Source organism: Oryctolagus cuniculus, chromosome 1 (assembly GCF_964237555.1).
Source record: "Oryctolagus cuniculus chromosome 1, mOryCun1.1, whole genome shotgun sequence".
In the NCBI taxonomy this organism is placed as follows: Eukaryota; Metazoa; Chordata; class Mammalia; order Lagomorpha; family Leporidae; genus Oryctolagus; species Oryctolagus cuniculus.
The window spans coordinates 59,905,447-59,933,259 of NC_091432.1; the positions used below are offsets into that span (position 1 = coordinate 59,905,447).

Genomic DNA, 27,813 nt, shown 5'->3' on the forward strand with positions numbered 1-27,813 from the left:
AACATATAAAGTAATACAAATATATACACCAAACAAAAATAAAAAGGAAAGTTTAAGAACCAATAATATATTGAGTTCCATTCCTTCTTACCTTCTTTTTCTTTGGGATATTCCTTCATTCATTTGTGTAATTCTCAGTTGAGTACCTGCTATGACCCAGGGATTTCCATAAGTGTTGGGGATATAGGGCATTAAAGCACATAGCCTCTGATTGTATGCAAAATAGCAAAAATTACTCTTATATTTCCCTTGGATCATTTATAAAGTTCATATGTACTACTGCCATCTTGTGGTCATATGCTTTTTGCTTGCTCAGTCCCAAGTCCTTCAAACTCCCTACTCTGGAATACTTACTTTATTCAAGCATAGCTGGAGAGGAAGAAATGTTATTGCCTACACAAATGATAAGATTGGAGTGATTAAGTGGAGATATGAAGGCACAGAGGAGTAAGGCTTAGTTTAACCTATCTTGGGAGATCTTTCAGAAAATGCCTTTAAATTGATGGAGATGAGACCTGAGCCAAATCTAGAATATTGAAAACTACCAAGTAGAAAAAAAGAAAATTGAGGCAGAGGGAAGAGCTTGGACCCCTTATGGAAGTAAAATTCACTGGTAAGTTTAAATCACAAATTGTAAGTAGGACCAAGCAGGAAATTAACTTAGACAATTAGGCAGGTGTTGTGTTATACAGATTTAATTCACTTTTACAAAGATATTTCATTTTATTTTATCTTGGCTGGTTTTTTTTTTGAAAAATAATAATTATTTTGGATAATTTCTTTTTGTCTCTTCAGAGTTACCCTCACCCCTCTACACTCTGCCTTGTGCACCATGAAGGTAATCCTGATGCCTTGAATCCAGTAGCCTACTCTGCCTTCTGATAACAAGTTGAGTTTGGCCATTGGGAGGTACTTCCAGGATACTGGGAGTTGGGGGGAGGAATGGAAATCATGGTTTTCATTCCTCTAGATCCTTATCAGTGAGCTCAGGTCAGTAGTGCCCCTTTCCTGCAAACAGAGGTATTTCTGAATTTCTTTTTCCTTTTCTAGCTCTTGGAGTTTCACCAGACATTTAACCCTATCTTTATAAGGAACCCCTTTACTACATTTGATTAATAGACCCTATATAATACACCATATTTTTGCGTGTAGTCTAAGTACATTCATTTTTATAGCTGTATACTATCCTGTATATTTAAGATGTGTTGCAGATTATTATTGTCAACTCTCTACCAAATCCTTTTAAATTGGTTTTGCATATGGGAGAGTGAGGAGCTATTTCTTTTACACCAGATGCTGATGAATGGAGGGGCACATTTCTTTTTACTCAGAATATTCAGCTAGCTGAAAATTTTTACTGAAATGTGAGTAATAGGAGACACTCCCAATCTACTTGAATAAAGACATGAAAGCATATTTTCAGAACCTGAAAATGCATATTAAATGAAGGCTGATACAATGTTGACAATGCAAGCAACATTGGGGTGGTTGTATGATAATACTGAAGCTTTTCCGAAATTACGCTTTTGTCCACAAATCATAATCAATGCTGTTATAAAAGGGACCCTAGTGCTTGTGCTCCTAATGTGACTTTATTGTTGGGAGATATAAAGGGAGCTATTTTCCCTCTCTTTCAGCCCAAAACATGAACCCAAACTGGTTAAAAGCTTAGCATTTTTCAATAGAAAGAAAACAATAAATGTTAATGAGACAAAAATACTTCAGAAGAATTGAGCTAAATGAATTAAAAAATGAGATGAAAACCAAGATAGATTAACTACTATAATTTTAAAACACTCTAATACAAGAACTCAATTTATTCTCTCCTCAAAGAATGTTGAAAATACGATGATTATATAAAGATGGATTGCAATTCACTCAGAATAAAATAAAACAAATTAAACTGGTACAAGATAAATGAGATTATAAACCAGGGAGATGGAAAGGCCAGGATCTCTTGGCATAAGTCCTAGCAGAAATCTAGAAAGCTGAGCTAGTAGACATAAACTGGCATAGGTATGATAAATTCTTCATTGGGGTTACAGAACACCAATATACAACATGCTATCTCAGCAATGAAAAGATAAAGGGAAAAATTATTAAATTCAAGAGATGTTATGGTAGCAACAATGAAAGGCTTGCTGATGAAAATATGGATCAAAGTAAAAATGCACATAAAGCAAAATGTATGGATTGGCTTTACTCCTTACAGAATAAATGGCTCTTTTTTACATAAACTACTGGGGAAATAAATGCTGTGCAAGATGATAACCTTTAAAATCACCTAAGCTGAGCCAAGTAGTTAATTTAAAACAATAATGGACTCCAAAATATCAAGTAATTTGACTCAAAAATATGTTAGATACATGGGCATAAGTCTCTGAAATTTTCTTATTTAGTAATTTAGTATGGTCTAACTGTGTCAAAAAATGACCTACATGAAACATCTCTGTGAGTGAGATCCCAGTAGAAAGAAGGGGCCAGCTAAGAAGGAGGTACCTTTCTCTGAAGGGAGGCGAGAATTTCCATTTTGATATGGCCCTGTCTAAATAATGTCGGAGTTTGTGAACTCAAGAGGCTTCCACAGCCTTGGCAGCTCATGACAAGAGCCTTGGGTGATTACTGACATCATAAATAAGAGTGTCAATTGTTAAATCAACAACAGGAGTTACTATGCACTTGCTCCTTATGTAAGACCTCTGTCTTTAATGTGTTGTACTATGAGAATTAACAGTAAAACTAGTACTCAAACAGTACTTTATACTTTATGTTTCTGTGTGGGTGCAAACTGTTGAAATCTTTACTTAGTATAGAGTTGATCTTCTGTATATAAAGATAATTAAAAATGAATCTTAATGAAGAATGGGATGGGAAAGGGAGTAGGAGGTAGGATGGTTTGGGGGTAGGAGGGTGGGTATGGGTGAAAGAACCACTATAATCCAGAAGTTGTACTTACAAAATTTATATTTATTAAATAAAAGCTTTATATTAAAATCCGTATGGCCTATACAGAAAGATACATCCTAGAAAATGAATAAGGATCAACCTTAGTTCATAATGGTATAAATAATGTTAAGGGAGATAGGTATTTGGTGAGGAATTTGGGCTACTAATTTCTTTTCTATTTCTGTTTCAAAAAGAAAAGAAAGCCAATTTTCATTCATGTGAATGGACCGCAGTAGACACTTACTGTATTCCCACAAGATTATTTTAATTTTTCTGTTTAACTTTTCTGTTTAATGGCAGAACATGATGAGAATTGACTTGGACCAGATTCAATTAAAAGTATTTTTATTCATTATGTTGATAATGTAATGTCAGTATCTCAATCTGAAGGCAAAATTTTCACTGAATTACAAATCATATGACCACCAGAGAATGACTGATTAACCCAAATAAGATATAGCCAATGGTGTGATGGTAAAATTCTCAAGCATTACAGGATGACTAATGATATCTTTCAGAGAACCAAAAGTGTTGTTTTGTCTTTGTTAGCTCCAGTTTAAAACAAGAGTCACAAAACTGATCATGTTTGGTTTCTGAAGAAATCTTATTAAACTTCACTAGCTGTTATTCACAAAGTTAGCAGGGAACAAACTGAATTTAAGTGGGGACTTGAGTTACAATAGGCTTTCTTACAGTTTCAAGTACAAAACCCAATGAAGTCTTTTATGACAGGGCAAGTTCCTTGGTCTAATATTGAAAGTCTTGGCTAGGTACCACCATGGTAATTATATCCTTTGGCAAGAGCCGTTGGCTACCACACAATGGCAATTACTAAAATTTTGAATTAAAAACTTTGTGTCTACAGTATGCATTTCCCCAGATGGAAGGCCTGGCTAGTCTTTTATTGAGCTTTATACTAAAACCTCTTCAATTATGAAAGAAGATAAAATATTTTGGGACCTAACATATGTACATCCTAGGGTATGATTGATCATCATGCTAGTAGAGGAAAGTTGTGTCATTAAATGTTAATGCATATTTAAGAACACACAATAGTGGAGACTAGTGGTGACATGCAGTGCATACACAAGGAGGTGGCTTTTATACCTTTAGTCCCTGCATTATATCCCCTAGAGGACTACCTAAGCCCCAACAGAAAAGATTGCTTTCTATGATCAGTTTCTAGATAACAAATTTAAACAAAAGGCATAGTTTAGGGATGAGAGCTCAATAGTAGACCAGAAGACATCAAGCCTTGAAAGTAACTTCACTGCAATTGGTTTAAGCTTTGAGAGAGAAGAGCAAGCTAAACTCAATGAAGAGAACTAACAAAAATGTTCCTATGGCATCAGAATAATGTAATAGCAATAATTTGTTATTATAAGTGATGGTGGTATGAATTTTTATCAGTTCTTTTACATTAGCCAGCAAATTGACAATATAATCCAGAAAACAAACATCAAGTGATTGAAAGATAAATGAAGCTCTTTGTTATGGGAAAATGTATGAATTTTGAGAAGAAATATTAAAATGAAGGCCATCAAAGTTAATTATCAAACCCTTTTGTGTAATGTGATGTACCCCTTGACTTGATGTCATTGAAAGGGCACTTTATTTATGCAGTATTTTTTGCAATAATCCATAACCCCAATCTAAACACCAGAGAAATCCAATCCAGAGAAATTTAAAAAAATAATTTGCCAATACTCTTTGAAAAGGTTAAGCCAAAAAAAAATCAAAGACAGAGAAACTGTCACAGACCAAAGGAAATATACATGATAACTAAATATAATATGGCCCTACAAGATAAAAAGCGGAAATTGGAAAGAGTGGGGAAATTGGAAGAATTCATATAAAGTCTAAAGTAGTTTAGTGCTAACATAATTATGTGAGATGTTGACATTAAAGTTGTGGTAAGTGACATGGAAGATAAAATTGAGAAATTCAGTCAACAGCTCAAAGTAGAAGGAAAATATAACTGGTTGCTCACTGGGGAAATCTTTTTTAAAATCTTCCTTTCCTTTCCTTTCCTTTCCTTTCCTTTCCTTTCCTTTCCTTTCCTTTCCTTTCCTTTCCTTTCCTTTCCTTTCCTTTCCTTTCCTTTCCTTTCCTTTCCTTTCCTTTCTTCCCTTTCTTTTTTCTTCCTTTCTTATTTGAAAGGAAGAGAAACAGTGATAGACAAAGAGATATATTCCTTCCACTAGTTCACTCCCCAAATGCCCACGACTGCCAAGGCTGGGCCAGGCTGAGAGCAGGAGCCCCAGATTCAAGCCAGGTCTCCCACGTGGGCTGCAGGGATCCAAGTACCTGAGCCATCTCTTGCTTCTCAGCAGGAAGCTGAAGAAGCAGAGTCAGGATTTGAACTCAGGCACTTTACTATGGTATATGGGCATCTCAAGCAGTGTCTTAACCATTACACCAAAATGCCTACCCCCGTTAGGCAATTCTTTATGGGAAGGCTGTCTTTGCATTGGCCTTGGAAGGACAAGATAAGCAGACTTAGTTTTTCTTTTCTCAGAGTTTTATATGAGTACATTCCTCAACTCTTGTACTTATCATATTTTAATATCAATGTTCACTTGCATATATATCTCCTTAGCCTTACCCCCAGAAAAATACAGTTTGTGTAGTCAAGGGAAAACTTATTCATCCTATATTTCCTTGATATTAATACAAGGGCATCACATATAACAGATGTTCAGTAAAGACCTCCATAAGTCTTCAGGAAAGAGAAATCTTTCCTTCAGCCATCGCTTATCTCTTTTCGGAAGTGTCCTTTGGAGATGAATAGAGAAGAAAGAAGCAGGAGGCATTTTAACAGGAAGGCATGGAATATATCAGTTATCTCTGTATTCTAGGTCCGGAAGGACTACAGACAAACAAGGTGCTGTGATGGGACAAATGCCCAAGGAGCAGTAGGAGAAAAACAGAGAGTGACTTAGAGGAAGTGAAAGTTATTGTTCCACAAACTTGACCTTCATGCATGCCTCTTGAGAGAGCATGGCTGTAGTGGTTTCTCCTCTTTTCTTCTAGATGACCAATCTGAGAGGCCGGGAGAAAGACCTGGGAAACAAATGTGAAAGACAAAGCCTAATAAAAGGCAACCTAAGCACTGAACTCTAAAATTTAAGTGGTTATCACTTTTTTTTAAAGATGCATTTATTTATTTCAAAGGCAGAATTACAGAGAGGCAGAGGCAGAGAGACAGAGATAAAGGTCTTCCATCCACTGGTTTACTCCCCAGATGGCCAAAACAGCCAGATCTGTGCAATCCAAAACCAAGAGTCAGGAGCAAGGAGCTGTTTCCGGATCTCCCATGGGGGTGCAGAGGCCCCTTGGGCCAACTTCTACTGCTTTCCCAAGTCAATAGCAGGGAGCTGGATCAGAAGTGGAGCAGCCGGGACTCAAACCAGTACCCATATGGGATGCTGGTGCTGCAGGTAGTGGACTACCCACTATGCCACAGCAGCGGCCTGGGTTCTCACTTCTGAACTCCATCTCATTTTCATCTTCATCGCAGATACAAATGAGCTTTATAGCAGAAATCCAAAAACCCTCAGGTAGTGATAAGCCACAGCTTATCTTGTCCATGGAAATATTCTTACTGGATATAAATTAGACACAAAAGGAAAATGATGCAAAAGCAAGCGAGGTGATTAGCTCTGGTATAGATACTAGAAAAAGTGAATAAAAAATTTTTTTAGAAAAAATATCAGGCATTTGAACATGTATGTTGTAACTTACTGAGTGGAATAGTTACTGTTTTTTTCTTTTATTGAGATTTATTTCAGAGGGTAACAGATCAATGTTTGTTGAGTGCCATAATTAATCTGGTCTATTCTTTCTTGGATACATTTTATACCTGGCAAATTCTCTACCTGGCTCTGGCCACATTCCCCATCAGAACCTTTTAGGGATGCCAAGAAGCCGAATGAAGCCAATTGTATATTTTATCATTGTTATTCTATTATCCTTTTGAAAGCTTCCTAAATCCTATGAGTTGAATTGATGGTGAGCTTCATGTTTGCCAGCCTTCTTAAATTTATTGCTAGAACATGGGCTCTAAAGACTCTGATTCTAAAAGCCTGTGCTCTAATGTACTAGTTCTGGATTGGAAAGGAAGAAGAATGCTGATAAAAGCACTGTGATAAGGAATCTGACACTTTTTTTATTATTATTTGACTACCAACAATTTTAAGCTTCACCCTTCTTTCCCCAAATACCCGACATCTGGGCAAGCTGATGAGAAAGCCTACAGGCTTCCTCCTTTAGTACATTATGCAAATCACACAAGTCCCTGCTTCTTATAAGAACTCTGATGGACCTCTGTACCACCCTTAACCATGGTAAGCATCCAAGTTAGTGCCATATCCCTACTTTCTCAAACTATTTCAGATTTGCTTGAGAGGCCTGCCCTGCTATACAGACAGATCTCAATTATGTAAGTAATGAATATTGTCATGTATAAAGAACTTAAAAAAGTTTATGGAGGTGCAGATGTTATGGTACAGTAGGTTAAGCAACCACTTGGGAAACCTGCATCCCCTTGGAGAGTGCCAGCTCCTCTGCTTCTTTTCCAGCTTCCAGCCAAGATGCCCAGGAGGCAGAAGAAGATGGCCCAAGTACTTGAGTTCCTGTCACCCACATGGCATATTAGATGGAGTTTCTGGCTCCTGGCTTTGGCCTGGCTCAGTCGCGGCTATTGTGGGTATTTGGGGAGTGAATGTGTGGATGGAAGATCTCTCTGTGCGCAGCTGCACATGCATGTGCAAGTGTGTGTGTGCCCTCTCTCTCTTTCCTTCTCTATCTCTTTCCTTCCCTCTGTTTCCCTGTCTCTTTCTCCTTCTTTCTCTAAAACTGTGTTAAAATAAGTAAATTTTTAAAGTTTTTTGTTGGGGCCGGCACTGTGGCACAGTGGGTTAAAACCCTGGCCTAAAGCACCGGCATCCCATATTGGTGCCGGTTCTAGTCTCGGCTGCTCCTCTTCCAATCCAGCTCTCTTCTGTGGCCTGGGAAAGCAGTAGAAGATGGCCCAAGTCCTTGGGCCCCTGCACCTGTGTGGGAGACGCTCCTGGCTCCTGGCTTCAGATCAGCGCAGCTCTGGCCATTTCGGCCATCTGGGGAGTGAACCAGCGGACGGAAGACCTCCCTCTCTCTCTCCCCGCCTCTCCTCTCTCTGTGTAACTCTGACTTTCAAATAAATAAATAAATCTTTAAAAAAAGTTTGTTGTGTTTATTTGGTGCAAAATAATTTTTGAAAGGCATGCCTAGATCCTTCAGAATACATACTTTCATGAACCTTTTGAAGCCCTCTCATGTGCATAAATTTCAAAGTATTTTGCATCAAAATAAGCTTATCTTTTAATGCTTTTTCCTTCAAAAAAAATTTTTGAAGCATCCTCAATTGTGTTCCACTGTCTTTTCTGATATATGTTATGGCTTCTCCTTCAAAGGTTCATGTACTTGAGGCTTGGTCAGTACTAAGTACAGTGTACAGTGTACTAGGACTAAGCCTTTGGTAGGTGAGGCCTAATGAGAAGTGATTAGGTCATTGAAGGTGCTATCCTCAGGATAGACTAATGCCAGTCCCATAAAAGTTGGGTTTTGTGGAACTGGATTTATTAGCATAAGAGGTTGTTATAAAAATAAATTTTAAAAATGGTCAGCTTTTTCAGCTTGCTCTTTTGCTTCCTCTCTCACTATGTGACACCTTTTGTGCACGTACCATTCACTGTTCATGCGCATGTCCCTGTCATGTTAGACCACCTACCAGGTTATGCAGTCCCAGGAGGCCCTCAGCAGAGCTGAACCCAGAGCTTTTCTTCAGACTTCGTGTTTGGGAGCCGAAATAGACTTATTTTTCTGATAAGGTACCCAGTCTCAGATATTTTGTTACAGCGACACAAGACAAAGTAGGACAATATACAAAGCAAATTGTGGGTGGAGATCACTCTGCCTCTGCAGGAAGCCATACCTACTATGTGAGAAAATGCCATGTATTCTGCTTCATGGGACTCAAGCCATTCACCTCTGTCAAAACTGCCTTCTCCATAATTTCAGGAAAAAAATTACAGAACTTTGTGCTAATTTGTTCAAGAAACTTTTGTAGACAAAATATTACATGAGAAATATTAACAGCACAGAGAGGGACTAGAATTTCCTGAGTCAAATCCAGGCTGCATGGTCAGGACATTGAACTCTATGAGTCAACTCTATACTTCATTTATAAAATAACATCACTATTCAGGAGTGATATTTGTAGTGTTTAAGGATGGAAAGGTAGAAGCACTGACTAGTCTGAGTGAGGGTTGATTCCCTGGAGTGCCTGGAATTAATCCTTTGATTGATGCTGAATTGTGGTGAAGTATGTTGCAGTCAAAATGGTTAGGACAGAAAAAATTGCCCTTCAAGGAGCAGCTGTTTACCATCTGGGACGAAAATATTTACAAATATTCGGGACTATCAGAACTAATGTGCCCTAGTTTGGATGATGATAAGGAGGGCGAAGAGGAAGATGGCCATGACAATCATAATAATAGATTACTTCAAGGGGTTGTTGCGGAAATAATGCCAAATACAAAGTACCTCACAGAACGTGACAAAAAATGAGATGCTGCTTTAGATATAACATAACTTACCTAAATAAATCTCTGGAATGTAAAATGCTTTAAAAAAAAAGTCTGTCCTGACCTAGCTATTTTTGTCAATGGTTGATTGCATAACTAATGCTTATAGTCAGGTAAAGTCCATCATATCCAAATATTCCTGTTTCACAACTTAAGGTTACACAACAGATTTAAGAGATATTGATATTTTTCACATCAAGAGATAGAGTTTGAGTCCTCTCTGTTGGCACAGATAAGATTTTTGTTTGATACAACAATAAACACAGCACTAAAGAAGTGACATCATGTAACCCAAAACTAGTTCACATAAATACCATGCAGTTTTCACCTTGAACATTAGAGACAATCACTCTTTTACTCTCTAACCATTCTATAAAGTCTGCTAACAATGGTGTTACCTTTCTGAAGTTAACATGGAGAGCCCACCTAAAGAGAGGAAAAATGAGAAATAGAACAAAGTCTGGGGGCTGGCACCGTGGCACACTAGGTTAATCCTCTGCCTGCGGCACCAACATCCCATATGGGCGCTGGTTCTGGTCCCAGTTACTCCTCTTCCAGTCCAGCTCTCTGTTGTGGCCCGGGAAGGCAGTGGAGGCAGGCCCAAGTGCTTGGGTCCCTGCACCTGCTTGGGAGACCAGGAGGAAGCACCTGGCTCCTGGCTTCGGACTGGCGCGGTTCCGGCCATTGCAGCCATTTGGGGAGTTAACCAACAGAAGGAAGACCTTTCTCTTTCTCTCTCTCTCTCACTGTCTGTAACTCTACCTGTCAAATAAATAAATAAAATCTTTAAAAAAATAAAGAGAACAAAGTCTACATCACATATAATTAAAATTAATAATCTGTAGCCATACAAAAGAATATATATATATATATTACTTGTACATTTACAGATTCAAACACATTGCCAAATGTATCAAGTACATTGAAGTGCACGGCTAGTAGGAGAATGGAAATAACAGTGGAGATAGAAATAAATGGGAATGAATAAATAGGAGCATATGGAGAAACTAGAACTCTTGGGCATTACTGGTAGGAGTATAAAATGATGCAGAAATTGTAGAAAACAGGAATTTTTGCAAAAACTTAAATATAAAATTACTATACCACCCAAAAATTTGACTCCTAAGTATGTAACAAAGAGAACTGAAAATACATGTTCACTCACAACTTATATACAAATATATATAGTAGCATTAATAACAAATTCAAAAAGTGGAAACAACCTAGATACCCATTAACTGATGAATGGATATACAAATGAGATGATTCATATCATAGAATGTTATTCAGCCATAAATAAGGAATAAAGTATTGATACATGCTGCAACATGATTGAATCTTGAAAATATGCTAAGTGAAAAGCAATATGCTAAAGGCCATTTACTGGTATGACTGCATTTATATGAAATGTCCAGAAAAATATACCCATAGAAACGGAAGGTGTAACAGTGTTCTCCAGAGGTCTGGAGATGGTGTACATGAAGATTGGCTGTGTAATGGGTATGGGATTTTCAAAAATCAAATAAATTGGATAGATATAAATAAATAGAGAGAGAGATAGGAAGGAAGGACAGAGAAAGAAATAAAAAGAACCAGAAAAATCAAAGAATGAAAGGAGAAAAGAAGGAAGGAAGGAAGGAAGGAAGGAAAAATTTTTCCCTTCTTTAGATTGCCTTTTCATTCTCCTGGTAATGTCTTTTGATGCACAGCATTATCAATATACTAAAATTATTTTAATTGCATTTTACAGTTTAAAACAGTTGGAATGGTAAATTTTGTTATGTGAATTCATTTTGACAGGAAAAAATAAATAATAGTCTTGAAGAAAATAATCCTAAATAGAAAATTTATTACTAAAGAAATAGTTTTTATATAGTAATATATATATATAATTTATTTTTTTGACAGGCAGAGTGGACAGTGAGAGAGAGAGACAGAGAGAAAGGTCTTCCTTTGCCGTTGGTTCACCCTCCAATGGCCGCTGCGGTTGGTGCGCTACGGCCGGCACACCGCGCTGATCCAATGGCAGGAGCCAGGTACTTATCCTGGTCTCCCATGGGGTGCAGGGCCCAAGGACTTGGATCATCCTCCACTGAACTCCCTAGCCACAGCAGAGAGCTGGCCTGGAAGAGGGGCAACCGGGACAGAATCCGGCGCCCCGACCGGGACTAGAACCCGGTGTGCCGGCGCCATAAGGCGGAGGATTAGCCTAGTGAGCCATGACGCCAGCCAGTAATATATATTTTTGAAAATATTTGTTTATTTATTTGAAAGGCAAAATTACAGAGAGGGTGGGGGGAGAGATCCTCCATCTGCTGGTTCACTCCCCAAATGACCATAACAGCAGAAGCTGGACCAATCCAAAGCTAGGAACCAAGAGTGAAAGCCTCTTCTGGGTCTCCCACTTGGGTGCAGGGGCCCAAGCACTTGAGCCATCCTCTGCTGCTTTCCCAGACCCATCAGCAGGGAGCTGGATTGGAAATAGAGCAGTTGCAACCCGAACCAGTGCCCAAATGGGATGCCAGTGCAGCAAGCAGCAGCTTTACCCACTATGCCACAGTGCTGGGCCCTATGTAGTAATATATTAACTTATTAATTTTAAGTAGTGGGTGAATAGACTCCACATAAAGGGAAAAAACTAAGTTATGGAACAAGCAAAACAGCTAACAAAAGAAGGTCATTTATTCTACTTGAATTTTATTGTCTGCTTGATTTTTTTTATATTCCTGCATGTTGACTTCAAAGTTTTAATTAAATGAAACAAATACATATAGAATGTATGCCATTCAAAATGGTTAGCATTCATGGGTCTTGGAATTTCATTAAGAAAATAAAGGTAATATTTCCTGGCAAAAAGCATTTATGAAGATAGTACCCCAAAACCATTGGCAGTTTACAGCTCATTTTCAGAAGGTATGAGGTAATGATAAACATGTAATCTGTCTCTAGTGGCAGACCAATTATATCCATTTTTAAAGAAAAAGTTTATTTGTCCTTGCCCTAATTGAAGAGATTAGAATATCAAAAGAATAAATTATAGCCAACACCAGGGAAACCTCAATTTGTTCAGCTTCCACAATTGTTACTGAAAACTTAAAGGTGAGCAGACTTCCTTCTCATTGGATACTAATGCTGCTGTCTCCAGATGTGCTGTGGTCAGGAGAAGAGCTTTCTAGGGAAATTTCAACCAAGAAGAATCAAGATCCTTGAGCCTCTCTTTCAAAAATTCTAACAGAAAAGGAATCCTGGCTTTCACAGTGTCATCTTAAAGACAAAACACAATAAAAACAGTGAATAACAAGGGAAGGAAGTGGCCTTGCCTTAGTAAAATGGACCAGGTAAGAACAAATGTCATGGGAAGGGTGTTTGGGGATTTTGATAGCACTTGCTTGTTGACTTTCTGGAAGAATAAGCATTCTTATTAGGAGAGCATTTTAAGAAATCTAGCCAATGCTTTGCAGAAAGATAACGGGAAAGCTTCATCGAAGAGTTGTTCTCCACTACAATGCCCCTGCTCATTTCTCTAATCAAACATGAGCAATTTTGTGAGGAAAATCATTGGGTATTCAACCCACAGTCCTTATTTGGTTCCTTCTGACTTTCGTTTGATTCTTAATCTTTTTTTTTTTTTTTTTTTTTTTTTTTTTTTTTTTTTTTTGACAGGCAGAGTGGACAGTGAGAGAGAGAGACAGAGAGAAAGGTCTTCCTTTTGCCGTTGGTTCACCCTCCAATGGCTACCACGGCCGGCGCACTGCGCAGATCCAAAGGCAGGAGCCAGGTGCTTCTCCTGGTCTCCCACAGGGTGCAGGGCCCAAGCACTTGGGCCATCCTCCACTGCATTCCCGGGCCATAGCAGAGAGCTGGCCTGGAAGAGGGGCAACCGGGACAGAATCCGGCACCCCGACTGGGACTAGAACCCGGGGTGCCAGCGCCGCAAGGCAGAGGATTAGCCTATTGAGCCGCGGCGCCGGCCTGATTCTTAATCTTAAAAAGTCATAAAAGGTCATCTATTTTATTCTGTTAATAATGCAAAAATTATTATATTCACATCTTTAAATTGACTCTCATTTCTACAGTAAGGCACTAAATGTCTGATATTTTTGCTTACAAAAGTACTTTGAAGTTTTTCAAGTGTATGTTGAGGTATATAGTTTATATTGAGGTATATAGTTTATATTTTATTGTTATCTTTTAATTCCTTTCCCCAGGAACTGTGTGAAGTGCCATCATATGATATTTAAATTGGCCATGGCCATGCTACTTGCCACACAAAAGAGCTTATCAACTTAGTTCCTCTTTTCCTCTTCAGTCTCCTTTCCCAGTTTTCTAGTGTCTTTGAGTTTGGAAATTTGGTGGAAATTTGAACTTGTATCCAAAGTCCTGTTGCTCATATTTGATTATACTATCATTCTTCTAAAGAATGATTTCCAAGCAAGAATATTTCCCACAAACAACTCATATGACAAAACTTTACTAAAAGTTCCTTAAGTGTGAGGTAGTTTGATAAATACACGTCATCCAAAAAGGAAAAGACCAACCTTGTACTTCACAGAAAGAGCACAGAAAGTAGAGAAATTGGCATGTAGGAAAGTTATTATTCCGGCAAATATTATCAATGAAGGAAAACTACTGAGACTAACATTTATACCATCTCTTTCCAGATCCAGGATGGTGAAATATGGCTGACCTCACCTCAGGTAACTTTTCATTTTTGCCAGCAAAAATGAAATGTCACTTCACATTTTAATGCCATGTATCATGTTTAATTATGTTGTTCACATTATTTCCACCAGTTTGTGTACATTTTTTGGAAGTTCAGCTATGAATAAAATTCTAGATCCTGGAAAATTCTCTTTTTCACAAGAAATTCACTGAATTGAGGGAGTGATATAGCTGCCCCTACAAGTTTCTAGTCACTGGACTCAAAAAGTCAATTGCTTCTCCAACAGTTATGACCTTGTTAGCCAGTATTGTCTGGAAGGGGTTGATTTGGGGAAATTCCAAGGATGGAACAAATGTAACTATCTTCTTATGTAACCCAGCACATCCCCCTGCAAAGCTCCTGACCTACTAAAGCCCACCAGGCCACCATGAAAATTTTCTAAAGAGCATAGCCTCATTGAACAAGCAAAGACAGATAAGGCTCATTACTGACCAACCAGGAATATAGACAGGAGATGATTGGGCACATCTCACCCCAACTTCTATCCATAAAAACCTACAACCCTAATCCCTCAGTGAGCCCAGGAATTAAGCAACAGCTGTATGGCTCCTTGCTCTTCACTTTCCAAATAAATACCTACATTATTCTACAACCCTATGTCAGTGACTGGCTTTCTATGCATCAAGTAAGCAGACCCAGGTTTGAGGGTTCTATAGCAATACCTTCAACTAGTTTTTTTCTCCTGTGAACATAGGCATAACTACATTTCAGTACCATCACAATAATATTAATGATTCTAATTACTTTCATTTCTTCTTTTTATCATTCTATTTTCATAGTTTATTTTAATTTTAATTTTAACAGATTCAATATGATTTGTACATACAAGTCTAAGAATATAATTATATTCCCTTCCTACCTCCCTTCCACCCTCCTTCTTTCTACCTGTCTTTTTTATTTAGCATTTGAAGTAACATTTTAAAATTTACATTATAGTAAAAAGGCTTAAAAAGCAAAAAGACCTTAGTTTAACGGGAATTTAGACAATGGCTATAAACAATAATTGAATGTATTAATGATCATTTCACCCATATACATTTTTTAGTCATTCATAATGTCTTTTGGTGAAATACAACCAGTGACAATGTAACATCTTAATATTTCCTATGTGATTATGAGATAATAATTAAGTTCATTTAGAATTTAAGCCATTTCCTCTCATTTTTATTAATATGACTTCTGCTATTGTTACTGTGGCTGCTGCTGCCACTACTGGCTCTTTTAGTATCTAACAAGGGAACACACTCCATGTGCCAGGCTTATGCACTATTTATGCGACCCTCACATCTCTATGAGTTGGCATCATTTTGTAACTTGAGAAAATGACAGGGTAAGTAACTGTCCCAGGTCACAAAGGTAGTAAATGGTGGTGGCCCTGTGTATAATTCAGCACTCTCACTTCCACATTTGTGCTTTTAACAGCAAGCTGGCATTTCCTAACACAAAAGACTTGGTATAAACCTGCCATTTTACTTCTTCATCTTGATTACATCTGGCTTTGCTTCCCTCTCCTGTATTTATTTTTGCAGGGGTAATGTCTCTAATGAAGTACTAGTGTGGGAATCTCCATCACAGAGTTGGTTCTGATGAGCCTAAGCAATGTTAGTAGTTGTCACAGCAGTGTCAGGGATAGCACCAAGCTTTCCATTGTGACCTTGTTCATTTCGGCATAAGAGCATTTTCATGTAAGGTTGAAGCGCTTCTTCAAAATCTCCTGGAAGCTTGGAATGAACAGGATTGCAATTTTGAGGGGAGAGAAAAAAAGAAATACTGTGTGTTTCACGTGTCTTTCTCCATGGTGCATAGGAAAAGCATCTCAAACTTAAGTGGGTCAACTGGTATGGTGACATCATTCCCTTAAATTTTTCTTGTATATCCTGATTTTCAGGAATAGCGATATCTTTCAAATTTTCTCAGTGCATTTTCCTCCTTAATTTATGTAATTCACATTTTAGTTTGCATTTTCATTTTTAGGACACATAGATGTTGTGTATATTTTGGGGACACTAGGTGTTGCTTTGATATAGGCATACATTGGAAAATAAGAAAATCAGGCTATTTAACATATCCTGCAAGTCCATTCCTTTTCTTTGTATGGAAAACATACAATTTCCACTCTTTCAGCATTTTTGAAATATTGACATATTATTATTGCAATTAACATATCATCTCACAAACATTTCTTTGTTGTGAGAACTTCAAAATCCATTCTTTGCAATTTTGAATTTAATTTGAATATAGTATGTTAATATTCCTAACTATAGTTAATTTACTGTGCAATTCATCACCAGAACTTACTCCTCTTGTCTGACACTTTATTCACTTTGACCAACATTCCCCTTCCTTTGCCTGCTTTGCTCCAAGCATCTGGTAACCACTATTCTATCTAGTCCTTTGAATTCCAATTTTTTAATTTCATATAAAAATAATTATCATCTCAATATAATTTGAGGTCCAAGAACCTGATGTGCTCCTAGCCCCCTCCCTACAGGCTTTGCACTTCCCACTGGGCATTGATTCTCATCACATCATAGTAGGTGGCTTTCAGGCAGTTAGCAGACTTGAGTGCATCCTTAAAATCCCTTCTGTGGCTGAAGAGGATGATGTCCCAAATGGGCACAAGTTGAAGTCCCTGGTCAATGATATGCCAACTTTGATTTCTGGCAATCAAGTCAGCTTTCCACTGAGCCAGATCACCTAATTATTGTGGGCCACCTGTGTGGGCTACAGACAATTGGATTTGGTTTGGAGATTTTGTGAAGTTTTTCTGTGACAGTCTGTTTTTGAAGGAGTGATGGACACATTCCCGCCTGCAATCGCATTCAAAGCCAGACTGTGGGAAATGTGCCCTGTGTAAATATCCAGGGGAGAGAGAGTTGTTTCTCTTCCAGTTGCCCAGTCTGGAAACCTTCTGGAACAGCCTTCCACCAGAAGATCCCTTCCAGGTGCAGAGGGCCTTGGTTAGCATGACAGCCAAATCTGTGGAAGAATTTTTCAGTCCTGCGCCTCAGCATGGGGAATTTGTCTGGGGCTGTGCTCTGATCCAATAGGTCTTCAATGCACATCAGTTCCTGTAGAGCAGCTGTGGATAAGGAGCCTATCCATGGAAAAGTAGCAGGAGACTAGGGTGATAGAGCTGGATTTAGTTGTGCAGGAATAAGAGTGCACAGAAAATGATTATTGGATGTTTATGGATTTTGAATGTTTGCTGTAATCCATGCCAGGTTCTAGACTAAATCTCCAGACTCCACGCTTGAATGAGGTAGTTAAACTAAAGCCCAGCTTCTTTATACTCTGGGCGAACATGGACTCTGCTTGAGAAGAGGTGAATTCAGTTGTTTCTATCCTTTTGCCCTGCTCAGGGCCAAAGAGTGAGAACTCCCTGGGGATGCTGAGCAGCTCCGTTCTCCTCTCTAGAAGGTCACTTTGGTGGCTGGTTTTGTAAATTCTCTGCAGGGCCAGCTCTCCTAATACCCATATCACCAGATCTCCATCTGAGAAGTTTCCCTGTGGGATAGTGTCCCCTCTGTGAGCTTGAGTTGCCTCAGCATGTTTTCTTGTACTTGCTGAAGGAGGTTTCAATCGGATGGCCTGTACTCTTCAGGGGTCTCCATTGCTTGCCTCAGCTCTGCTTCCATTCTTCTCACTGATTCTTCCTTTCCCTGCTTCCATTTTGACATCAGGTCCCTCAGCTCCTGCAGGTCCTGTTCTTTCTGCTTCTGCTGGTTGTTTATCAGCTCCACAGGAGACTGCTCTGACTCTGAAAGCCCAGACTGTGACAGTTCCAGCAGTTTCTCCAGGGCCCTTTTCTCCCATGGATGTTGTACCTGGGATTTCAGCTTCTGGAGTTCCTCTTCATCAAGGTGTTGCAAGGCCTGGGCACAGGTCACACCTAAGTGTTCCTGCAGCTTTGGCAACCAGTCCCAATTTTCTTAGGATTTCTTGGAGATCTTTCTTTCACCTATGAGCAGAGGTTCCTCAAGGTTGTATTCTGCTGTGGCCATGGCTGTGTGAAAAACAGAAATTCAGTTCGTCTGCATCCTGACCTTAGCAAATGCTAGCCACATAACCAAAAAGGTGATTGTATTGATATTAATCTCTAAGCTTTTTATCCCCTTCCTAAGTGTTTCTGCAAGTGTTGTGTATAATGTTACTGATGACATTTATTAACCTGGATTGCTTTTTTTCATTGTCAGTGGGAGTTACAACCTAACAGACTGATTTTGTCACCACTCATTACACACAATCAATTGAAGGAAAGCACTGAGCTGAGGGATGGATTTTGAAAAAATACATGAGATAGAAATTTTGATGTATATCCATTTTATTTACTTTTTAAAGATATATGCATTTATTTATCTGTGTGTGTGTATGAGAAAGAGAGAGAGGGGCGGGGAGAGAGAGAGTCACATAAATGATTGCAACAGCAAGGGTTGGGCCAGGCTGAAGCCAGAGCCAGAAATTCCATCTAAGTTAAATACATATGTGGCAAGGACCTAGGCACTTGAGCAAGCATCCTCTAATTTTTCAGGTGCATTGTAAAAGAGTTGGACAGGAAGCAGAATAGCCAGGACAAGATGTAGCATGCTGATACTCCAAGTAGTGGCTTAACCCTACTGTTCCAGAACACCAGCCTCCTCATGCTTATTTTTAAAACAAGAGTGATGCCAGCCATTTATTGTCTTTCCCCTGTTACTTTCTGTGAACCTCGTGATGACTTTTTCCATTTTTATTTCTCTGTATCTTTTCCTTAGGTCAATTAATTATTGGCATGTGTCTTCCTCTTTTAAGTATCTCACTGAACCCACTAGCATAATTCTAACATAGTTGGTGTCCTACTAATCTACCTTCTTCCTAACATGAATTTAGTACGCTTTGCCATTTCAATTTATCGTCTTAAAATTCTCTTTACTCTCACATCTGGTTTACCTTCTATTATCTTTCCCTTATATTTTACCTTTCTCATATTTCTAGTAGATTGCTACAATTGTCACTCTGTCTGACAGGATTTGAATATTTGTAACCTGTAAAGCTCATATTGAAACTTATCTGTCATTATCCTGGTGGACAGAGGAGATGCTGCTGAGATGGTTTAGGACAAGCTGACAAGGTCATGGGGGTGGTCAGCATCCCATATGGATGTCAGTTTGGGTCCCAGATGCTCCTCTTCCAATCCAGCTCTCTGCTATAGCCTTGGAAAGCAGTAGAAGATGGCCCAAGTGATGGGCCCCTGCATGAATGTGAGAAACACAGAAGAATCTCCTGACTCCTGGATTTGGATTGGTTCAGCTCTAGCCATTGTGGACATTTGAGGAGTGAACCAGTGGATAAAAGACCTTTCTCTCTGTCTCTGCCTTTTTGTCTATAACTCTATCTCTCACATAAATAAATAAATCTTTTTTAAAAAGAATAGGAAAGGACAGTCCCTTCAGCAAATTGTGTTTGGAAAATTGAATCTCTACATGGGAAAGTATGAAACAAGACCCCTGCCTTATACCCTATACAAAAATGAGCTCACAATGGAACAGGGACCTAAACCTAAGACCAGAAGCCATCAAATTACTAGAGGAAAACATAGGGGAAATACTGCAAGCCATTGGCATAAGCAAGGACTTCTTGTAAGACCCAAGAAGCATGAGCAATAAAAGCAAAAATAAAAAATGGGATTACATTAATATATAAGAATCTTCTGCACTACAAAGGAAACACTCAACAAAGTAAGGTATATACTGACAGAATGGGATAAAATATTTACAAACTATACATCTAATAGAAATTAATATACAGAATATATAAGTATATCAGGAAACTTTTCAATGAACAAATTTCATTTATTTCATATATACATATTTAAAGTCACAGTGATACTTCCCACCCTACCCTCTTTCCCACCCACACTACCACACTGCCTCCTCCTACCTTTCTTATTCTTTCTATTAATGTTTTACAATGACATACCTTCAGTTTTTTTTATAATCAGAAGCTTAACCCTCCACTAAGTAAAAAATTCAACAAATACTAAGAATAAAAGGAAACAAAAAACACTGTTCTTTAACAGTAGAGACAAAGGATATAAATATAATCTATTCTCAAAATGTCAATTTAGCTCATATACATTACATTTTTCTGTACTCAGTTACCACAGATTAGGGAAAACATATGACATTTGACTTTTGGAGACTGGCTTATCTCACTAAGTTTAGTGGTTTCCAGTTTCAGGGCCTTAACCTGGAAAATATTTTGGCAGCATGACAGAGTTAAAAATATGCACAGCCCATGATTCAGCAATTGTACTCCAGGATATACAGAGTATAAAAATGTGTACTCTTAGTGTCAGAAAAATATATACAAGTAAAATAGTTGTGTAAAGTTAAGAATACCTAGTTGTATTCTGCAACTGTTGGATAAAAAATTCAGTGGGTATCAGACCATTTGGTCCATAGTGTCAATTAGCTGTGTTTTTGTTGTTGTTGTTGTTGTTGATTTTCTGTCTCATCTGTCCATGGCTGAAAGGGGGGTGTTGAAGTCCCTCATTACTATTGTATTGGAGTCTATGTCTTTTTTAAAGATTCATTCATTTACATGAGAGGGAGAGTTGCAGACAGAAAAAGGGAAAGAAGGAGAGAAAAGTCTTCCATTTGCTGGTTCACTTCCCAAATGACTGCAACAGCCAGAGCTGAGCTGATCCAAAGCCAGGAGTCAGGCACTTCATCTGGATCTCACATACAGGTGCAGGGGACCAAGTGCTTGGGCCTTCATCCACTGATTTCCCAGGCCACAAGCAGAGAGCTGAATTGTAAGAGGATCAGCCGGGACATGGACAATGCCCATATGGGATGCTGTACCACAGGCAAAGGTTCAGCATACTATGCTACAGCACCAGGCCCTGTAATCATTGTCTCCCTTCATATCAGTTAACATTTCTTTTAAGTAGCCCGGCACCCTGTAATTGGATGCATATACATTTATTATAGTCACATCTTCCTGTTGAGTTGAGTCCTTAGTCATTGCACCATACTCTTCTTTGTCTCTTCTAACAGTTTTTGTGTTAAAGTTCTTTTTGTCTGGTATTAGGATGGCTACAACTGTTCTTTTACGTTCTCCATTAGCATGGAATATCTTTTTTTATCCTTTCACTTTCAGTCTGCAGGTGTCTTTGTTGGTGAGGTGTATACCTTGTAGGTTGCAAATAGTTAGGTCTTGTTTTTTAATCCATTTAACCAATCTGTACCTATTAACTGGAGAGTTGAGGCCATTTACATTTAAGGTGACTACGGTTAAGTAACGACCTGGCCCTGCCATTTTTCCTTAAATATTCCTATTTCTTACTTTGGATTTCCTTTGTACTTCTAATGGAAGGTTGTTTTCTGCCTTCACATTCTTTCACAATCATGGCTATCTTTCTGTGCTTCTGTGTGTAGCACATCTTTAAGCATCTTTTGTAAGGCTGATGAATGCTGACAAATTCTTTCAATTTCTGTGCCTCTGCGGATTGCCTTTTCACTTCTGCCAGTTGCCCATGTTGGAAACCCTCTGAAACAGCCTTCCACCGGAAGATTCCTCCCAGGCATAGAGGACTTTGATTAACATGAGATCCAAACCTTTGAAAACATTTCTCAATATTATTTCTCAGTGTGAGAGATCTTAGTGTGCCTGGCGTCTGATCCAAGAGGTCTTCAATGCATTTCAATTTCTGTAGAACAGCCTTGGATAACTGGAGCTGATCCATGGAAACGTGGAAGGAGACCAGGGGCACATAGCTGAACTTAGTTCAACAGAAGTAAGAGTGCTCAAAACGCAATTTGCAGAAGTTGCTCAACTCTGAATGTTTTCTGTGATCCATTCCAGCTTCTAAACTAAGTTCCCAGCCTCCACCCTCAACTGAGATAGTTAAACTAAAGCCCAGCTTCTCTATACTCTGGGTGAACATAAACTCTGCTTGAGAAGAGGTGAATTCCTTTGTTTCCATCCTTGTGCCTGCTAAGGGCCAAAGAGTTGCGGCCATCTGGGGAGTAAAATAGTGGATGGAAGACCTCTCTCTCTCTCTATGCCTCTGCCTCTCTATAACTTTGCCTTTCAAATAAATAAATAAATCTTAAAAAAAAGTGTCCCTGTTTCCTAGTAGAATTTGAGAGGAAGGTCACAATAGTAACTGACTTTTGTTACTTTCATTTATTTTTTTTTAAAGATTTATTTATTTGAAAGTCAGAGAGAAAGTTACACAGAGAGAGGAAAGGCAGAGAAAGAGAAAGAGAGAGATCTTGCATCCACTGGTTTACTCCCCAAATGTCCACAATGGCTGGAGCTGCAACTATCGGAAGCCAAGAGCCACAAGCTTCCTCCAGGTCTCCCACGTGGGTGCAGGGGACCAAGTGTGTGGGCCATCTTCTACTGCATTCCCAGGCCACAGAAGAGAGCTGAATAGGAAGTGGAGCAGCCAGGACTCGAACCGATGCCCACATGGGATGCTGGCACTGCAGGCAGAGGCTTTACGCATTATGCCACAGCGCCAGCACTGGTTACTTTTATTGTCAAGGATGCATTCTGCACATTCCAGTTTAACTTTTAAATAGAAGACTAAAATTAGTGTACAACTTTCAAAATAATAAAGAAAACTGAACTAATGAAAATACTGGATTGTGCTGCTACAATAAAATACCTGAGACTATGCATTGTAATAATAATAATAGAAACTTTTTTAAAAGAATTATTTTATTTATTTGAAAGATAGAGTTACAGAGAGAGGTAGAGACAGAGAGAGAGAGAGGTCTTCCATTCCGCTGGTTCACTCTCCAACTGACCACAATGGCCAGAGCTGAGCTGATCCAAAACCAGGAGCCAGGAGTTTCTTCTGGATCTCTTACATGGGTGCAGGGGCCCAAGGAGTTGGGCCATCTTCTACTGCCTTCCCAGTCCACAGCAGAGAGCTGGATCAGAAGTGGAGCAGCCTTAACGTGAACCAGCACTCATTTGGGATTCCAGTACCACAGGCAGAGGCTTAGCCCACTATGTCACAGTGTCAGCCCCATGAAAATATTTTTTTAAAAAATGATCAATGCATTAATATAGAGTCCAGAAATAGACACATGTCTATGTAATTAACAACTTTAACAAAGGCCATAAGATGGGCTTTTCAATGTATTGTCTTGAAACAACAAATCATCTATAGACAAAGAAAACAAACAATAGCAAAAAAAAAAAAAAAAAACAAACCCAAAACCAAAACCAAAAAACATCTAGAGGCTGCCACTCCCTTGCCCGCAAAGGAACGACACTGTTCGCAGCTTATCGGTCTTCAGCAGACTTTTAATGAGAAAATAACAGGGACAGAGAAAGAATGAAAGGAGGAGAGTGGACAGGAAAGCCCCCTCCTTCCTCAGCACATAGCTTATATACAAAATCTGGCCAATTGCAAGCGGGCTCAAGTCCATGCACGGAACACTCCAATCCTCGGCGCCATCTTGTTGTTTACAATATTCTCAACTCCTCTGGAAAGTCCCGACCGTGGGAAAGCATTGCCCTAACCGAAACTAGCAACATCCGCCTTGTGATAAAGACACAGCAACAGCTATCAGACCGACCTTGACGTGGGGGCTCCATGGCTGCGCATCCCATGGAGCCCCACAAGAGGCCAGTATTGTGGCATAGCAGGTTAAGCTTCTGCCTGAAATGCCATCATCCCATATGGTCTCTAGTTCAGGATCCGGCTGCTGCACTTCCAACCTAGCTCCCTGCTAATGTGCCTGGGAAAGCAGCTGAAGATGCCCCCAAGTGCTCGGGCCCCTGCCCCTAAATGGCTTCTGCCTCGCCCAGTCCTGGCCATTGTGGTCATTTGGGGAGTGAACCAGCAGGAGGAAGACCTCTCAACTTTACAACATTACTCACAGATATCAGTAATCTATAATCACTTTAGGGAGGATTTTTCATGGCTTTCGACCACAAATAAAAGATTGAAAAAATTCAGTAATTATGAAGAGCACTTTGTGATTTTAACCCAAACTAATATCCACACATAGAATATTATCCACAACATCATTGTCACTCTGTGTTTCATGATTGATAGTCATTATTCTGGATATAAAAAAGTTGAGTTTGTGGGCAGGACAAAGAAATGGTTTGGGGTTTATAGATGGATGATTGGGGAAAGGGAAGAGGAAATCTGAATACACAGTGAGGCAATGAAGATAGGCATTTTGAGAGCCAGTCCAGGGATCAACACAGGGTACAGAATCATCACCAGCACACTCCTCTTGACTGAAGCCCCAGATTGCACTCATCATCTACTTTCAATCTGTTTCTCCTTGTATTTGTCCATCACACTCATGCTATTCCAATATTTCCATGTGTCTGGCTCCAAACAGTTATCTTTGATATCTGTCTCTCTTTAACTTCTTACAGTTATACATTTTATTATCCAAATTGTCCATCCAAATTAAACACATGCTTTGAGAATAGGCTATGCATAGATATAAACAAATTATACTTGTGTCATGTTTGTGAGTATGCGTAGCTAACTGAAACAGTGGAGGCACAAGCAAAAACCATCTGAATGATCTTTTTCAGAACTCTGGAAAAGAGTACAGGGGTTTAGCAATCAAATGAATACTTAAACAAGAAAAAAATCAACTTTAAAATGCTATGATAGATATAGGCATCTGGCACAGTGGTTAAGATGCTTCATGAGGGCCGGCACTGTGGCTTAACAGGTTAAGACGCTGCGGCATCCCATATGGACACCAGTTAGAGTCCCAGCTCTTCCACTTCCAAATACAGATCTCTGCTAATGCACCTGGGAAAACGTCAGAAGATGGCCCAAGTTCTTGTGCCCCTGCACCCATGTGGAAGACCCAGATGAAGTTCCAGGGTCCTGGCTTCAGCCTGGCCCAGCCCCGGCCATTGTAGTCTTTTTGGGTGTGAATCAGCAGATGGAAGATCTCTCTCACTCCCTCTCCATCTCTCCCTCTCTGTCTCTCCCTTTCTCTCTTTCTCTCTCTCTCTCTAGGTTTAACTCTGCCTTTCAAATAAATAAATCTTTTTAAAAAATGCTTCATGAGACACTCTCATTCTGTATCAGGGTGCCTGTGTTCAAGGCTCAGTTCTGCTGTTGATTTCAGTTTTCTGCTAAGGTAGATCCTGGGATTCAGCAGTTCATGGCTCAAACATGTGAGTCCAAGCCACACATGTGGGAGATCAATATTAAATATCCTGCTAGTAACATTGTCCTGGCCCAACCAGGGATTTTTGGGCATTTTGGGAGTGAAGCAGTAGATAGAAGATATATGTTTGTATGTTCTATGTCTAGTAATATATTTCTCACTGTCTATGTCTTTCAAATTATCAATAAATGAATTTTTAAATAAAAGTAAATGGAAGTGCTCTGAGGTTTTGGCTTTCCCTTTGTCAATGCTGCCTCCTTGCTCAGCAGAAGTCTTGAGATGGCAACCCGTATTCCCTGTGTGGAACTCTGGTCCCTGGTTAAAAAGAGATCAGAAAAAAAGTTATTCTCAGGGCGGGTATTGTGGTACAGTGGGTTAAGCTGCAACCTGCAGCACTGACATCCCATACGGTGCCAGTTTAAGTCTTGGCTACTCTACTTCCTATCCAATTCCCTGCTAAGGTGCTTGGAAAGCAGTGCGGGATTCCCCAAGTCCTTGGGTCCCTGCGCTCAAGTGGGAGATCTGGAAGAAGCTCGTGGCTCCTGGCTTTGGCCTGGCCCAGCGCAGGTCATTGGTGCCATTTGAGGACTGAACCAGTTTATGTAAGATTCTCTCTCTCTCTCTCTCTCTCTCTCTCACTCTTTCAAATAAATAAAATAAATCTTTAAAAAAGCTTATTATCAAACAACTGTGTTTGGTTCTGTATGAATTCTATACGAGGAAAGTTCCTTTGTTTTGCATATTACAATGCTTTCTCAGGACAGAAACATGACTATGTGAGGTATCCCTTGAAAACAATGAATAGAAAAAGAATAAGCTACTGTTGACTAGAAGAAGAGGATCACACAAACCACAGACATATGAAATCTTGTGAGGAAGGACTAGAGAGAGAGAGCCTGTGGGGAAGTAGGACATGGAAAGCTTCCTGTGTGTTGAAATTCAGAAGGTCACATGCATTTTTTAAAGATTTATTTATTTATTTGAAAGAGTTACACACACACACACACACACACAGGGAGGGAGAGAGAGAGAGAGGGAGGGAGGTTTTCCATCCACTGGTTCACTTCCCAGATGGCCACAATGGCCGGAGCTGTGCCAATCTGAAGCCAGGAGCCAGGAGCTTCTTTTGGGTCTCCTACACAAATGCAGGGGCCCAAGGACTTGGGCCATCTTCTATTGCTTTCCCAGGCCATAGCAGAGAGCTGGATCAGAAGTGGAACAGCTGGGACTTGAACCAGTGCCCATATGGGATGCTGGCACTGCAGACGGCAGCTTTACTCGCTAGGCCACAGCGCTGCCCCCCGCATGCATTTTCATACCTGGATATACTCTCAGAAAATATCTGAAAAGACCCTAAGCTTTCACCTCTATGTGATTTTTTGTCTCAAAGCAGAAAGTAAAATCAAGGTAGAATTATATAGGGCTCCCTACTCATTGAAAGTACACCCAGGCACTGAGGCAAAACAATTCTGGAAGAGATCAGGTATTTTTATTAATGTTATTGTTTAACAACAACAGAAATAAAATCTCTATTAACATATGAACTAAGCATAAGCTCATAGAGAGAATTCAGAGACCAACAGGACAAATATATTCCAGAGAAATTAAGACAAAACCAGATTAACAAATGCTGAGAAAGTTATTACTAGCAGACATACTCTACAGTAAATGCTAAAGAGATTCCTTCAACAAGATAGAAAGACAGCAGATAATGACTCAAAGATATAAAAAGAAAGAAGTACATGAGCAATGGTTACCAGTTAGGCAAATACAAAAATTAATCAATATATTTCTTGTTGTGACTCCTTTTCGCTTACAATATGAAGAAAAATGCATAAAAATTTAATTGTAAATGTATACTGTGAATACCCAATATGTAAAGATGTAATTTGTGGCAATGCCAACATAAATGGGAGGGATGGAGCAGTATATGACCAGAGATTTTGTATGTATATGGAATATTATGTGCATTGATTAAATATAGATAATTATATGTTTGGAGGCTAATAGCAAACACCAGGGAATCTGTACTCACATTACAAAAAAAAAAAAAAACATAAAAGGAAGTTAGACAGGATTTAATATGGCCCACTGAAAACACGAATACAAAAGAAGGCAGTAATCAAGAAACTGAAAATCAAATTATTTGATTCATAAAAACCCATAGCAACATGGTGGACTTCCTTATTTATCACGAAAACACTGATGTAAATGGATTAAGCTTTCAATTAAAAAGCAGAAATTGACTGAATGTATTAGAAAAGCAAGAAGTAGCCTTAGCTGTCTGTTGCTGTAGATTCGTTCTGAGAGGAGAAGCACAGTGGGGGCAAGAGGCACAGAGTCATGACACAGACACTAGGAG

At 39.2% G+C, this 27,813-nt stretch overlaps 1 pseudogene; it reads left to right on the forward strand.

Moving 5' to 3' along the window:
- Positions 1-832: 832 nt before the first annotated feature.
- Positions 833-27,813, forward strand: part of LOC127484831 (non-histone chromosomal protein HMG-14 pseudogene) — a 36,351-nt pseudogene continuing 9,370 nt past the window's right edge.